We start from the raw sequence: 14,300 nt of genomic DNA, 5'->3' as shown, positions 1-14,300 counted from the left end.
TCAAACCCTGGGCCTTGCACTTACTAAGCAAGTGTTCTACCACTGAGCTACATCCTCAGCCCTGACTTAGATTGCTTTCTAATCCAGGGCTGTAGAAGCAGTTTATGGCGGAGGGGGGGGGGATATAGAGTAAGATATAGAGCAAGAATGGATGGGTAAAAAAGTCTAGGCTTGCCAGGTGTGGTGGTGCACACCTTAAATCCCAGCACTTGGGAGGCAGAGGAAGGCAGGTCTTTGGAGTTCAAGGCCAGCCTGGTCTACAAAGTGAGTTCCAGGACAGCTGGAGCCATAGGGAGACCCTGTCTCAAAAAGACCAAAAAAAAATTTTTTTTATATTTCTATTTTGAAAAAGTTTTATTACTAGAATTTTCCTTATCAGTGACTAGCATTCACTGAGTAGATCTTGGTTAAGGAAAGGGGATCAGCAAACTGCTGGGTCATTTTGGGCCTTACGGTTGTTTGCACAGCCTGAAGTTCACATCAGTAGGCCTCATAAATTCTGTGTGTTGCTCACAGTGTTTGACAGATGAGTTGAAGCATTTTTATGTAGTCCAACAAACATTTACTATGGGACCATTTTGCTAGGATTTTGGTGAAATACTTAGATGTGTAAGAAACAGTCTTGACTGTCCATGAATGATAAGGAACCAATACAGATAACTTCATGAAAACTCCCAGGCATCCTCTGACTCACCACTGGTGATAGACTGGGCCTGAGACCAAGAAAAATTAAACCCAAGATTTTTAAAAAAGTCCTTTAAACTCACTGGGCAAAGGACCAAAACCAAACTTCTCAGATTTTAGATAGCATTACAGAGGACCTTTGTAGATTGTGAAATTTGCTCTGACTGCAATGGCATTTTGGAGTTTATAGTTAAAATGCTTTTGCTGTGAATGTGTTTTACGTTTTGGTATAGATAAGGGTTTTTGCTTGCGTCTACTTGTGGAGGACAAATATGTAACTGTCCTCCTCCCTTTGGGAAAAGTCAGGAGTCAGGAAGGAACTTAAATACAAGGCTTTTCCTCCCATTTTCCATTCAGGCTTGTCTCACAGGAAATGAACAAATAGTGATTCTCAATACAACATTGTACTTCTCTGCGCTAGTGCCACAAAGAGCTTTACAGGAATTCCGTGTGCTCCGGAAGTTGAGATTTTAAAACAAATATGAAACTTAGACTTTCATGTCCCACGGAATAACGGGCAAATGCCTCAGCCTAACGTTCAAGATCTGCAGCCGGTCACTCCCACTCCTTCCCAGCATCCTCTGTGGTCCCAGCAGTTCTCTCTGAGCCACGTGAAATTTCCACCTTATTTGGAGTACCCTTTTGTTCTAATGATAAATTCTCATGTTTTTATGTACATCTTCCAGGAAAGGCTATCCATAAAGCCTTCTATTCTCCATTTTCCAAATTAGGATTTCCCTTTCCTGAGTTTCCATCATTTTCTATAATCCAGAAGTGCAAAACCAGCTGTGAAGGCACACACCTGTAATTCCAGAAGTGAAATTAAAAACAACTCCACCTCTCATGAGAACATAATTTTTTGAAAAGGGAAACAAATTCTTTCAGAACTAGGGAGGTGCACTGATACTTGTAAACACATACACTGGGAGGGAGGGCATTCCAGCCAATGTAAGAATCACTGACAAGACAGATTAAGTTGCCCTATCGGCTACAAATAATTTTTTAAAAATAATGGAAATGAGCCAGGCATGGTGGCGCACACCTTTAATCCCAGCACTTGGGAGGCAGAGGCAGGCGGATCTTTGTGAGTTTGAGGCCAGCCTGGTCTCCATAGTGAGTTCCAGGACAGCTGGGGCTACAGGGAGACTCTGTCTCAAAAACAAAACAAAACAACAACAAAAAAGAAATGGAAATGAGGGGAAAAATATTGGAAACCTAAATTACCTTAACAAATAAAAATGTGGCCTAAAGAGGAAAATGACATTTTGATGGTGGATTTTTTTAAAATGTCAAGTTAGAGTGTTGGGCATGGTGGTGCACACCTTTAATCCCAGCATTGAGGAGGCAAAGGCAGGCTGATCTCTGCGAGTTTAAGGCTAGTCTGGTCTACACAATTAGTTCCTGGCCAGCTGGGGCTACAGGGAGACCCTGTCTCAAAAAAAAAAAAACAAAAAACAAAAAAACCCATAAATAAATAAATAAAAATTATTTAAGCAGGGCGTGGCAGAGGCAGACAGATCTCTGTGAGTTCCAGGCAAGCTTGGTCTACATAACCAGTTCCAGGCCAGTGGGGCTACTGGGACACCCTGTCTCAAAAAGACCCCCTCCCAAAAAAAGTCAAGTTAATGTATGTCATATTCCTATTAGTTTTCCTCAAACTAATACATGAAATGAATGCAAATACTAAACAAGTACAGTGTGATTTTTAAATTAGGAAAACTAGAGTTTATTTAGAAAAACTAGGGAAGATTTAAATATATTTTGATAAGAATCAGTGGGACTAGTTCTCCCTGATGTTATGAAATATAAAAGCTGCAATAATTAAAGCACAACGCCATCAGTGTCATAAATTAATAGAAGAGATAGCTCATAAATACATCCTATTATGTATAAGCCTTTAGTAAATGATATTCAGATAGGAAAGGATTTTCAGTAAATGGTATTGAGAGAGTTTAGCTCTTTAAAAAGAGGTACTTTTCTGGAGCTGGAGCAATGGCTCAGTGGTTAAGAGCACTGACTGCTCTTGCAGAGGATCCAGGTTCAGGTCTCAGCCACCCATATGGTGGTTAACAACTGTCCATAACTCAAGATCCAGGGGATCTGACACCCTGACCTCCACAGGGCATTGTATGACATGGGTGCACTTACGTAGAGGCAGGCAATACATTCATATACATAAAATAAAAACAAAAAAAAATATATATATATATTTGTCTTTTTGAGACAGGGTCTCCCTTTAGCCCCAGCTGGCCTGGAACTCACTATTGTAGATCAGGCTAGCCTCTAACTCACAGAGGTCCACCTGCCTCTGCCTCCCAAGTGCTGGGATTAAAGGCATGCGCCACCACTCCTGGCAATAAATAAAATATTTTAAAGTAGTTTTCTTATTAATAAAATGTATCCTAGGGGCTGGAGACATGGCTCAGGGGTTAAGAGCCCTGGCTGCTCTTACCAGAAGACCTGGGTTCAGTTCCCAACACCCACATGTAGGCTAACAACCATCCTGTAACTCCAGTTCCAGGAAATCTGACACCCTCTTCTGGCCTCCATAGGCATTACATGACACAGGTGCATTTACATACATGCAGGCAAAGCATACATACATGTAAAAAATAATAATGCCAGGCATAGCGTTGCACATCTTTAATCCCAGCAGTCAGGAGGCAGAGGCAGGTGAATATCTGTAAGTTCAAGGTCAGCATGGTCTACATAGCAAGTTCCAGGCCAGCTGCAGCTACAGGAAGACACTGTCTTAAAAAAAAGATGAATAACAATAATATTATTATTCTAGGAAGTCTGGAGAGAAGGCTCAGTGATTAGGAGCACTTGCTACTCTTGCAGAGGACTAGGGTTTGATTCCCAGCACGCACATTGGGAGGCTCATCACTCTCTGTAACTCCAGTTCCAGGGGATTCACCTGCCTCTGTAGGCACCTCTGGTGCACATATAGATAAGCAGGCACACACTATATACACACAAATAAAAATAAATAATATTTTTAATGTATTCTAAGAATGTTCAAACTAATGATAAGATTGTGAAAATATCAAAGTTTTTTAAAATGACTATTAGAGAAGAGAGTCCTCTGTGGTTACAAGTTTGAGGAGCCAAAAGGAATGAAGTAACATTTGGTCAAATGAGCCTCTAATTAATTAATTGCAGTACTGGGAATTGAATGTAGGGCATTGGGTATACTAGTCAAGCGCTCTACCACTGAGCTACATCTCTAGACCAAGCACCAAACCTTTATGTAGCAGCTTCATTCCCTGATAAAACTCTTCCTTCCCACCTTCGGGTCCTACATTCAGTCCAGATGCAAGATGATAATAGTACATAAAGGAACAATCAGAATGATGTAATTGAGTTCAGAAAACACAATTGTAAATACTTTGGTATTGTGGAAACAAGCAAACTATGGCAAAAGGTTGCAGCTGTGTACCTGTTGGCCTTGCCTTTCTGTGTTCAGTACTTCAGCTCACAGGTGAGTGAGTACTGTGTATTGGGTCCTACTGGGGTCTGGAGAGGGCTGGACTGCTTGTGATGGGAGACTGAAAGAGTTGGCTGATCCATTACTTAGAGCCATGGATTCATAAGAAACTGTGGACACTGGTTAGTAGAGTGAGACACACAGCCCAATGTGTGGGCTCTGTCATACCTATAATATCAGAGTAAGGCAGGAATGAATCGAATACCAGACTACTCCTTCGTTCTTCCTTCTCACTTAGGGATCTGGTCCCTGGCTGCTGCATAGGGGCAAAAGTAGTATCAGGCACGAGCTGGTGAGAAGGGAAGGAGAGGGAGAAGAAATAAAACATTTCCCATTCAAAATTGGCCTACTGCAAAGTCAAATTTACAAACCACATTAAGATAACTAACATGAGAAAATGTTTGAATCCCACCTCATTTAGAACTTGATTTCACTGTAGATAAAATTAATTTTGTGGAACTGTTTGATAAAGAATCAAAAATAGCCAGGCGTGGTGGCGCACTCCTTTATTTCCCAGCACTTGGGAGGCAGAGGCAGGTGGATCTCTGTGAGTTCAAGGCCAGCCTGGTCTACATAGTGAGTTCCAGGCCAGCTGGGGCTACAGGGAAAAAAAAAAATAAAAAAAAAAAAAAAAAAAAAAAGAATCAAAAATAAATGTGGTTATGTTGCTAAAAGATAAGATCCTCTTTCTATTAGAGACACGAAAGCATGATGCAAAAAATTTAATTATGAAACAAAAAACTAAAATGTTTCAGATGATAAGGTTATGGAGATCAAACTTTTTTTTAAAAAGAGAATTATTTGGGGTGGGGGGAGAAAGAAAGGCAGCTTTCCCCACCAGCAGAGGGATACAAAGGAGACACAGGTTCACATCCCATCACCCTGCATTGCTAATAAAATTTCCAGAATTAAGATTTAAGCTTGCAGCTAGGAAAATTTAAGAGCAATTTCCCCCTAATAGTTAACAGTCTGCCTAGCAGCTAGAACCCAGAGTCTCTCAAGTATTTTGCCATTGAGTATACCTTCTTATTCAATCCACCTCCATCGACCCCTCCATGGACCCTTTCTTTTCCCATTACAGAGATCAAGACTCGCTGGGCATGGTGGCACATGCCTTTATTTCCCAGCACTCAGGAGGCAGAGGCAGGCGGATCTCTGTGAGTTCAAGGCCAGCCTGGTCTACATAGTAAGTTCCAGGACAGCTGGGGCTACAGGGAGACCCTGTCTCAAAAAGACCAAAAAAAAAAAAAACAAAGACCAAGACTCTACCAGCTCTGCCAACAACAACATTGTAAGTGGGCTCTCCCACCTTGACTCAGATGTCCATCATGCAGTCACCATCAACATAGAGACTACCTCTGATCACTGAACACTTTGTGCCGAGAGTCAGACTGTTGGTAAAGAAACCTTCCTGGTCTTTTCCTAAAATCATATCTATTTCTACTGGCAAGATGCTCTGGAAGATTACCCCCCCCCCCGCCTGTGACTGCCCAGACACATTTGGTGTCACAGTATGTCACAGTAGCTAACAATGGTGGCTTCCTGGCAGTAGCCATCGCACATCGGGTTTGGTACAAACATTCTTAACACCACTGGACTTCACTCCTAAGAATGGTTAAAATGGTACATTTTATGCTATGTATTATTTTTTCACTACAACAGTAAAATGCTTAGTTCTCAGCAATTCCAAGTTAATTTCTCTGCAGGGCAAGCAGAGTGGGGGAAAGAAAGGAATATGCATTTTCTAACGCCTTGTATGTGATTTTTTTTTAATGTACAGCCCAGGAGTAAAACAGTGACTAGTACATTGCTTTAGAAATTCAGAGGGAAGGAAGCCACGTGAATCTGGAGAGGGGACTGTGTTCAGGAACTCAGCTCACAGGTGAGTGAGTACTGGATCCTACTGCATCATCCCACAGAGAACCTTGAGGTCTGGAGAGGGGTGGGGCTGCAGTTACAAGTACTGTTCTTGCAGAAGACCCAAGTTCAAAGCCCAACACTCACATGGCAGCTAACAACCATCTGTAACTCCAGTTCCAGGGGATCCGATTATCTCTTCTGTCCTCTGCAGGCACTACATGACATGGGTGCACTTACACACACAGGCATAATACTCATACAACATAAAAAAAATAAAAATAATTTTTAAAAAAGTCTGGGAGAAAGTGTCTAGAGATATATGAGCTATAAGGCAAATACAGAAATAGAAGAAATACCCAAATGAGAGTCAGTGCATCTGTTCTAGACAGAATAGAGTGTGGAACAAAAAAGCTTAGGTAACAAGCATGTCACATAATGATTAAGGGGGAAGTCATCTTCAGTCATAAAGTTGTGCATATCTGACAACAAAATAGTTTCAAAACATTGCCAGGCGTGGTAGTTCACGCCTTTAATCCTAGTACTTGGGAGGCAGAGGCAGGCGATCTTTGTGAAATGAAGCCCACCTGGTTTACATAGTGAGTTCCAGGCCAGGTGGAGCTACAGGGGAGACCCTGTCTCAAAAAGACCAAAACATATAAGGCAAAAAACTGTCAGAGGAAAAGGAGATACAAATTCAAAGTCATGACAGGAAATATTTACCACTTTTAAGAAGAGACTATTAAGTCCAGGGGACAAAGACCAGAGGATATAGAATATTTGAGAATAAAATTAAGAACACTGATCTAGTAGAAATCTACATAGAGGATTCTGAAAGTGATGAGCAAAGTATGTTCATACTTTTCATAAACCCATAAGACAATTATAAAAAAAATCACACCTTCCAAGGTCACAAAGTAAATTTCAACAAATTTCAAAGGCTTATCATTTTACAAATTTATATTTTAATGATAATTCCTATTCTTACACATTTCTGAAATTACAGCAACAGATTCTTTTTTTTCCCTTGATATCTTTGACCAATATTTTTATTAAATTGTTGGGTAGAGTGATGTGGAATAACTAGTCATTTTTAATCTGCCAAAGGGTGAAAGAACAAATAGGGAATCTACATCATCCCATTGGACAGGCTTTTAAAACTGGAATGAGTGACTGGCAGGTTTTGTCCTGGTTGTAGCCCTGTTCCATCTCCATGACAGGATGGTGGTTTAGGCCAGGGAAGGAAGACCATGATGGTGGTCCCACATGCAACAGGGGAGTGGTAGCTCCCTTAAAAGAAAATCAAGGCATTCTCTCTACAAAAGAAGGAATAGATAGATGCCACAGAGGTTTTAAAAAAGAAAAATAAGACAAAATCCCAAAGGGAATAAAAATGGAAAGGTTTTAAAACAACCATGTAAACAGTATGTCCACCTCAGATATTTATTGTCAATGTAAAATCTCTTTTGTACAGTCCTCATAGGAACCCCCTTCACCCTCTTCAGCCCAGCCTTTGATTCTGCTAAGAAGTGTTTCCTTGTGGCAGTGCTCGACAGGCCCAGGCCAGGGTCAGTTGAAGGATCAAAGAATCAGCACGGAGTTACCCTCCAGTGCTCACTTTCTAGTTAGGAGAAAAATCAAGAGGAAACAGCAGTCACATCAGAGAGGAAAGGGAAAGTGCCATAAGGGGCACAGAAAGAGTGTCTGGAAATTCAGAGGCAAGAGAGATTGCTTCCAGCTGCACGTTAATCACAGGCTGCTTCCCCACATCTCTGGTATTGTTTTGTCTGCTTATTAACTCCAGCGTGGTTGAAAACAGCAGAGCTGTCAGGCCAGACAGTTTGGTGCTGCTCTTCCCTCCTCACAGTCACCAGCTTTCCAAGGCAGGCTGGAAAACTCAGTAGGCATATGGCCAAGCTTGTTACCCACAGGCTTTCACATACCTGCCTCAAAAGAAGAGAATGTCAATCAAACGCTATCTTTTTTTGTTGTTGTCTTTTTGAGACAGAGTCTCCAGCCCCAGCTGTCCTGGAACTCACTATGTAAACCAGGCTGGCCTTGAACTCACAGAGATCCGCCTGCCTCTGGCTCCCAAGTCCTGGGACTACAGGCATGCGCCACCACGCCCGGCTTAAATGCTATCTCAATTAAGCCTATGTCATAGTAATACTTGAGTAACTTACCAAGATTAAGTGCATTAAATGAAATAGAAAATTAAAGGTTTAAAAATGGATTTTCTGCAGTGCCATTTTTTATTTACTTTTTTTTATCCTAGTAGGAGGAAATATCTTTCTGTTGGTGTCTCCTGCATCCAATTACTGACATTTCATTTGGGTGTATCCTTTTATTTTGACTATGTAGAAATGTCAAATAAAGGTAATAAACAGCAAAGCATACCTTGGGAGTGTAGACATCATAATTTCACCTGTCTTTGTGTGTGCAGCAGCAGAGTACTGCCTTTTGGCATAACGTCTAGTATTTCTGAAAAATATACTATGTTTCCCTTTTTTGTTTCTTATTTTTGAATGACAGATGGTTAGGAACTATCTTCTTCACTCTTATAATTATTTTCGCCAGTCTTTCTCCATTAAACCAGCAATTACTCTCATGCATATTCTTCCTAAGTAGTTATTGTCTAGCTCCTGAAGAGAATAATCACAGTGAGTACATTCATCTTAGGCACCTCGTAGCTTTCTCAGCGGGAAACTTCCATGGAATATAATTTGTACCACAGCAACTAAAGTTAATACTTTAAATAGGCCCCATAGTTAATATTTTTAAGTGGATCAACTTTTCTGGTGAAGTATTCATCTGTTTATAAAGGGTAGTTTTTTCAGGATTCTGTCTAAAAGTATACCTTCAAAGATAAATTAGAACTGTCACTCTATTCCAAACATTTTCCAAGGGAGTAGTGGAGTACAAAAAAAACTTTACCTTTGGTTTAGATTACCTCCCATTTATGCCACTCTAAGCAGTTTGCAAAACATGCAAATTATCTGCTTTGTTGGAGAAGTGAAATCCCTCTAATTTATTTCTGAATGCTAGCAGTATTGAAAACAATTTAATTTACGTTGCACAGAAAAGCCCTTTAGACAGGTTTATAATTAAGTATGTAAATCAAGTCCTGGCAAAGTAACAGAAACAGTGGTTATGAAATCTACAGAGGAATGATCACTTGTTTAAGTTTGGAAGAAGGGGGCTGGAGAGATGGCTCCGTGAGGTTAAGAGCACGGACTGCTCTTGCAGAAGACCCAGGTTTGATTCCCAGCATCCACATGGCAGCTAACAATTGTCCACAACTCCAGTTCCAGGGGTATCCAACATCCTCTTCTGACTTCCTCGAGCATTGCATGACACAGCTGCACTTACACATATGCAGGCAAAACACTCATACACATAAAATAAAAAGTAAAATATTTCAAAAATCTGGAAGTAGTAAATGAAATCTTAAAGGACAAAAACGAGCCATTTAGTCTTCTATAAATAGTAATATTAAAGATGGTATTGATCAGCAACATCATTTTACCAGAGATCATTCATGAGTCATTTATAAAAAAATAATTCTTGGCCTTTGCTATTCAGCAATGAGCACATTTCACAGATAACCCCCAAAACCATTGTCAAAACAATAATTTGTTGAGTCAAATTTTGAGTTCTTCTGAGGGCCCAGTAGTCTGTTACTAGAGTGGTCCCGTCTGACTCTGCTTTAGCCCATTTGTGCCACTATAACAAAATACCACAGACTGAGTAATTTACAAAGAAGAAATTTATTTCTCACAGTTCTAGAAACTGGTAAGCCCAAGATCACCAGACAACTTGGATTGCTGGTGAGTGCTTAATCTCTGCTTCCAAGATGGCATCTTGAACAGGGCCTGCTCTGGAGAAGAACACTGTGTTCTCACATGGCAGAGGATAGAAGGGCAATAGAGGAACTGATTGGTCAAGCCTTATTATCCCATTCATGTGTGTTCTACCCTCCTGGTTTAATTACTTCTCAGAGGCCCCACCTCTGAATACTGCTACTTTGGCAACTATGTTTCAAAACATGAATTTTGGAGATAACACAAACATACTATGCAGGCCCCCCTCCCCAGCACCTGAATTTCAGTGTGGCCTTATCCTTCTCACCCACTTACTGAGATGCACTCACCCTCCAGAAGTCACATGTTGATATATTTTCAGGAAAGAAACTGTGGGTTTCTCAAATGTGGAGATTCAGAAGAGTTCCACCCTTGATACACTTCTGGAAAAAGTACTTGTCCTGGAAAACATCATAGAATGGGAATAAAGTTAATGAATTTCTGGACAGTATGGAAACCAGGGCTCTAACTGATTTAGGAGAATTGCAACTTTGAATCAATGCTATTGGTGTTTAAAAATATTTTATTTATATTTTTTATTTCTCTGTGTGTGAATGTATTGCCTGCATGTATGTAAGTGTATCTGTGTCATGTAATGCCCACAGAGGTCAGAAGAGGGTGTCAGATCCCCTGGAACTGGAGTTAGGACAGTTGTTAGCCACCATATGGGTGCTGGGAGTCGAACCCGGGTCTTCTGCAAGAGCAGTCAGTGCTCTTAACTGCTGACCTGTCTCCAGCCCACAATACTATTGGTAAAAAAGGGAAGAAAACAAGAAGAGGCAGAGGACCCTTTCTCCAGGCACACAGTCAACAATTAGAAGAAGCCAGTTAATGTGAACTCCTGACAGTGAGTCCTTTGTCTCCCAGCTGTCTCTTCAGCAGTATCAGTAACAGCAAGCTTACGATGCCCAGAATTACCCAGCCAGGCAGTGTCCCTGATTATATACCTCCCAAGTAATGACAGTGGTTCTCAGCCACTCCTGCATTCCTTAGTGCTGTCACATCTCCTTCCTGTTGCTCTTTGAGCCTGTCCCACCCTCACCAGCCCTGGTCCAGACTGTCTGAAGGGCCTGCAACTGGTCTCCAGGACCCAGTCTGTTCCACTACCCCATGAACCATGTCCGTCAGAGGTGCTGCTTTACATGCAGGTGTGGGCATGTCCCTCCAAGCTCTAAAACCCTATGGGGAATGGCCCATATCCTTCACCAGACAGCTCCCAGTTCTTCAGCATGGTCTGCACTTCTCCAGCTCTGGTCTTGAGCTACATTCCCCCACTTATATCTCACTCTGGAACAGTGAGGATTAAGGTTCCTTAACAAAGGGCCATGCACTTACAACTCCACTTAAACCAGAGGGACTATTCTGTTCCTATAACACATCCCAGACTGTTAGGATGAAACCCACTTCTGCCTGAAAGACAGAAAGACAGACTACCCAGAAGGAGTCACCTTTGGAAAAACCATTGCTCACATGTTCTATAACCCCTAACCCCAAATGGATTTGGTTTTCCATCTGCTGGACCATCAGCTTACCTTGTGTGCAGGGCTGATCACGTGATTTTGTGGTTTTTACTCTCTGTGCCTCACCCTTTCAGCTAGACTATAAACTCCCTAAAGTCAGAGTCTATATAATTTTCAAACTGTAGCTTAGCATGTGGTATGTATGGTTAAAGGGTTTTCTGGGGGCTGGAGAGATGGCTCAGCCATTAAGAGCATTGACTGTTCTTGCAGAGGACTCAGGTTTGATTCCCAGCACCCACATGGTGGCTACGAACCGTCCTTAACTCCAGTTCCAGGGGAATCCGAAGCCCTCTTCTGACCTCCGTGGCATTGCATGACACGGGTACACTCACATACATGCAGGCAATACACTCATACACATAAAATAATAATAAATAAATTTTTTTAAAAAAGGGTTTCTGAAGGGACGCGGGTATTCATTCCTGTCACTTCAAGCACTAGAGAGGCTGAGGCAGAAGGATCACCCACAATTTCAAGGTCAGCCTAAGTAACAGTGAGTTCTAGGCTAACCTGGGTTACAGAGTGAGACACTGTCTCAAAACACCAAACCAAAACAAAAAACAAACCGAGAAACAAAGACATAAAAAATTCTGAAGTAAAGTTTAGGGGGCAGAGGTCAAGCAGGCACTATGAGAGACAGGATTCTTTTCTGTCTGGCCCCCAACCAGCTACACTCATGCCTTATCTAAACCTCTGTCTCTACTTCCAAAGCTCAATACCCTTTCCCCCTTACTTCCATCCATGTGCCCACAGGGGAATTTAAATCCAAGGATGGTGTACTGATACTCTATTGCAATTTGGCAACTCTGGTTCAAGCCTTGGAGGAGGTATCTGTTCCATGTCACCTGACATATCAAGGCCTGCAGATGTGCTGCCACAGTCCAGCCTCTTCAGGCCTTTGAGGCTGGACTGAACACCCCCCTCACCTCATGAGGAAAACAAGACTCGCTCAGTATTCGCACCCAGTGTCTTCACCCCCAGGACTGTGCTTTGATGATTATAGCATGACACCTCGAGGTTGGAGCCTTTTTAGATTTCCAGTAGATGTGGTCTGCTGCTGGAAAAATTACAGTCATGTGTCACTTAATGATGGGGATAGGTTTTGAGAAATGCATCCTTAGGCAGTTTCATTGCAGAACATCACAGAGTGTTATTACAGGCCTGGGTGATAAGAGTCAGTCACTGAGACTTGCAGTAGACATGGGGTATACGAGGCTGCTGTCAGTTAACATGCAGACCATGTTGCAGTACACTCTTGTTTTAGAGGCAGTACAGTATAAAATACAGTAAACAATATAGCAAACAAATCAAGCCATTCATTGTCAAGTATTTTGAAGAATACCCAATGAAACAGGACATTGATGTATGCCAGCACCACAGACATGTGGAAAGGGTTGCACCTCCATGTCACTAGGTATAGGAATTTTTTAGTTCCCTTATAATCTGAGGCCTTCCTCATTTGTGCCATCTGTCATTACTGGAAGCATCATTTGCCATATATACTTGTTATCCCTCTCCTGGCTAGTCAGAGGCTTTTAGACCAGGAAGATGTCTTAGCAGCTATCTAGTCTAATCCCCTCATTTTGTAAATGAGGAAGCTGACAGCACACGTATTATATGTAGAACAAAGACTAGAAGGTATATTATAACTATGCTCAGTAGAGAACTTTTTTCTCTTTGACTTGAAAAAAATTTTTTATTTTAGTAGATGAGTGTATTGCCTGCATGTATGTAAGTGCATCTGTGTTGTGAAATGCCCACAGAGGTCAAAAGAGGGCATCAGATCCCTGGAACTGGAGTTATGGATAGTTGTTAACCACCATGTGGGTTCCAAGAACTAACCTGGGTCCTCTGTAAGAGCAGCTAGTGCTCTTAACCACTGAGCCATCTCTCCAGCTACTCTGACTTAAAAAAATTTTTTTTATTCTATGTGTATTGGCTGCATGTAGGGGGAAGTGCACCCGTGTCGTGCAATGCCCACAGAGGACAGAGGAGGCTATCGGATCCCCTGGAACTGGAGTTTCAGACAGTTGTTAGCTGCCATGTGGGTGCTGGTATTCGAACCTGGGTCTTCTGCAAGAACAACCAGTGTTCTTAACTGCTGAGCCATCTCTCCAGCCCCTCTCTCTTTGACTTTTAACAGCTTATTTTCCCCTGAATATAAGAGTAATGCAAGTTCAGTGCTAACAAAATTAAAAACTAAATAACATCAGAGATTAAAACAATATGTGGACCTGGGAAAAATGGTACAGTGACCAGAGCACTTGCCATGCAAGCATGAGGACCTGAGTTTGAATCTCCAGCACCCGCACAGAACTGCTGGACCTGGCCACGTGTATGTACCTGTAACCCCAGCATGCTGAGGGGTGGAAACAGGAGGATCACTGGGACTCTAGGTTCAGTGAGAGATCCTGACTCAAAGGAATAGGGTAAAGAGTGGTAGGACAGGATATTTGATGTCCTCCTCTGGCCTCCACATGCATGCACACAGGCATGCACACCCATACACAAACGTGCACATACATTATACACATAAACACAACATAGATACAAATAAATTGCTTTGGGTCCATATTTTATATTTCAGTAACACATTACTAAATTGAGACTCAGCATACTTTGGTTTCATTTTAGGCTCTAGTAAGCAGGCACATTTGCTTGGTGAAGGCTTATAATTTGTATGCTCACAAACACAAATAGCCAGTATTAGAGCTTTATAAAATGTATTTTGTTTGGGGGCTGAAGACATGGCTCAATGGTTAAGAACACTCAGTTCCCAGCACCATGTGGTAGCTCACAACCATCTCTAACTTCAGTTCCAGGGGATCATATGCCTTCCCTGGGCACCATGCATGCACTTGGCACACATACATAGATGCAGGTGAAAAACTT

At 41.8% G+C, this 14,300-nt stretch overlaps 1 pseudogene; it reads right to left on the bottom strand.

The window, feature by feature from the left end:
• Positions 1–5,151: 5,151 nt before the first annotated feature.
• Positions 5,152–5,752, bottom strand: LOC103744485 (annotated as a pseudogene).
• Between the last annotated feature and the right edge of the window lie 8,548 nt (positions 5,753–14,300).

This window comes from Nannospalax galili, unplaced genomic scaffold, assembly GCF_000622305.1.
Source record: "Nannospalax galili isolate Female #2095 unplaced genomic scaffold, S.galili_v1.0 scaffold281, whole genome shotgun sequence".
Lineage (NCBI taxonomy): Eukaryota > Metazoa > Chordata > Mammalia > Rodentia > Spalacidae > Nannospalax > Nannospalax galili.
Note: the sequence above shows the minus strand (reverse complement) of the source record. Positions and strands in the feature narration are given on the sequence as shown.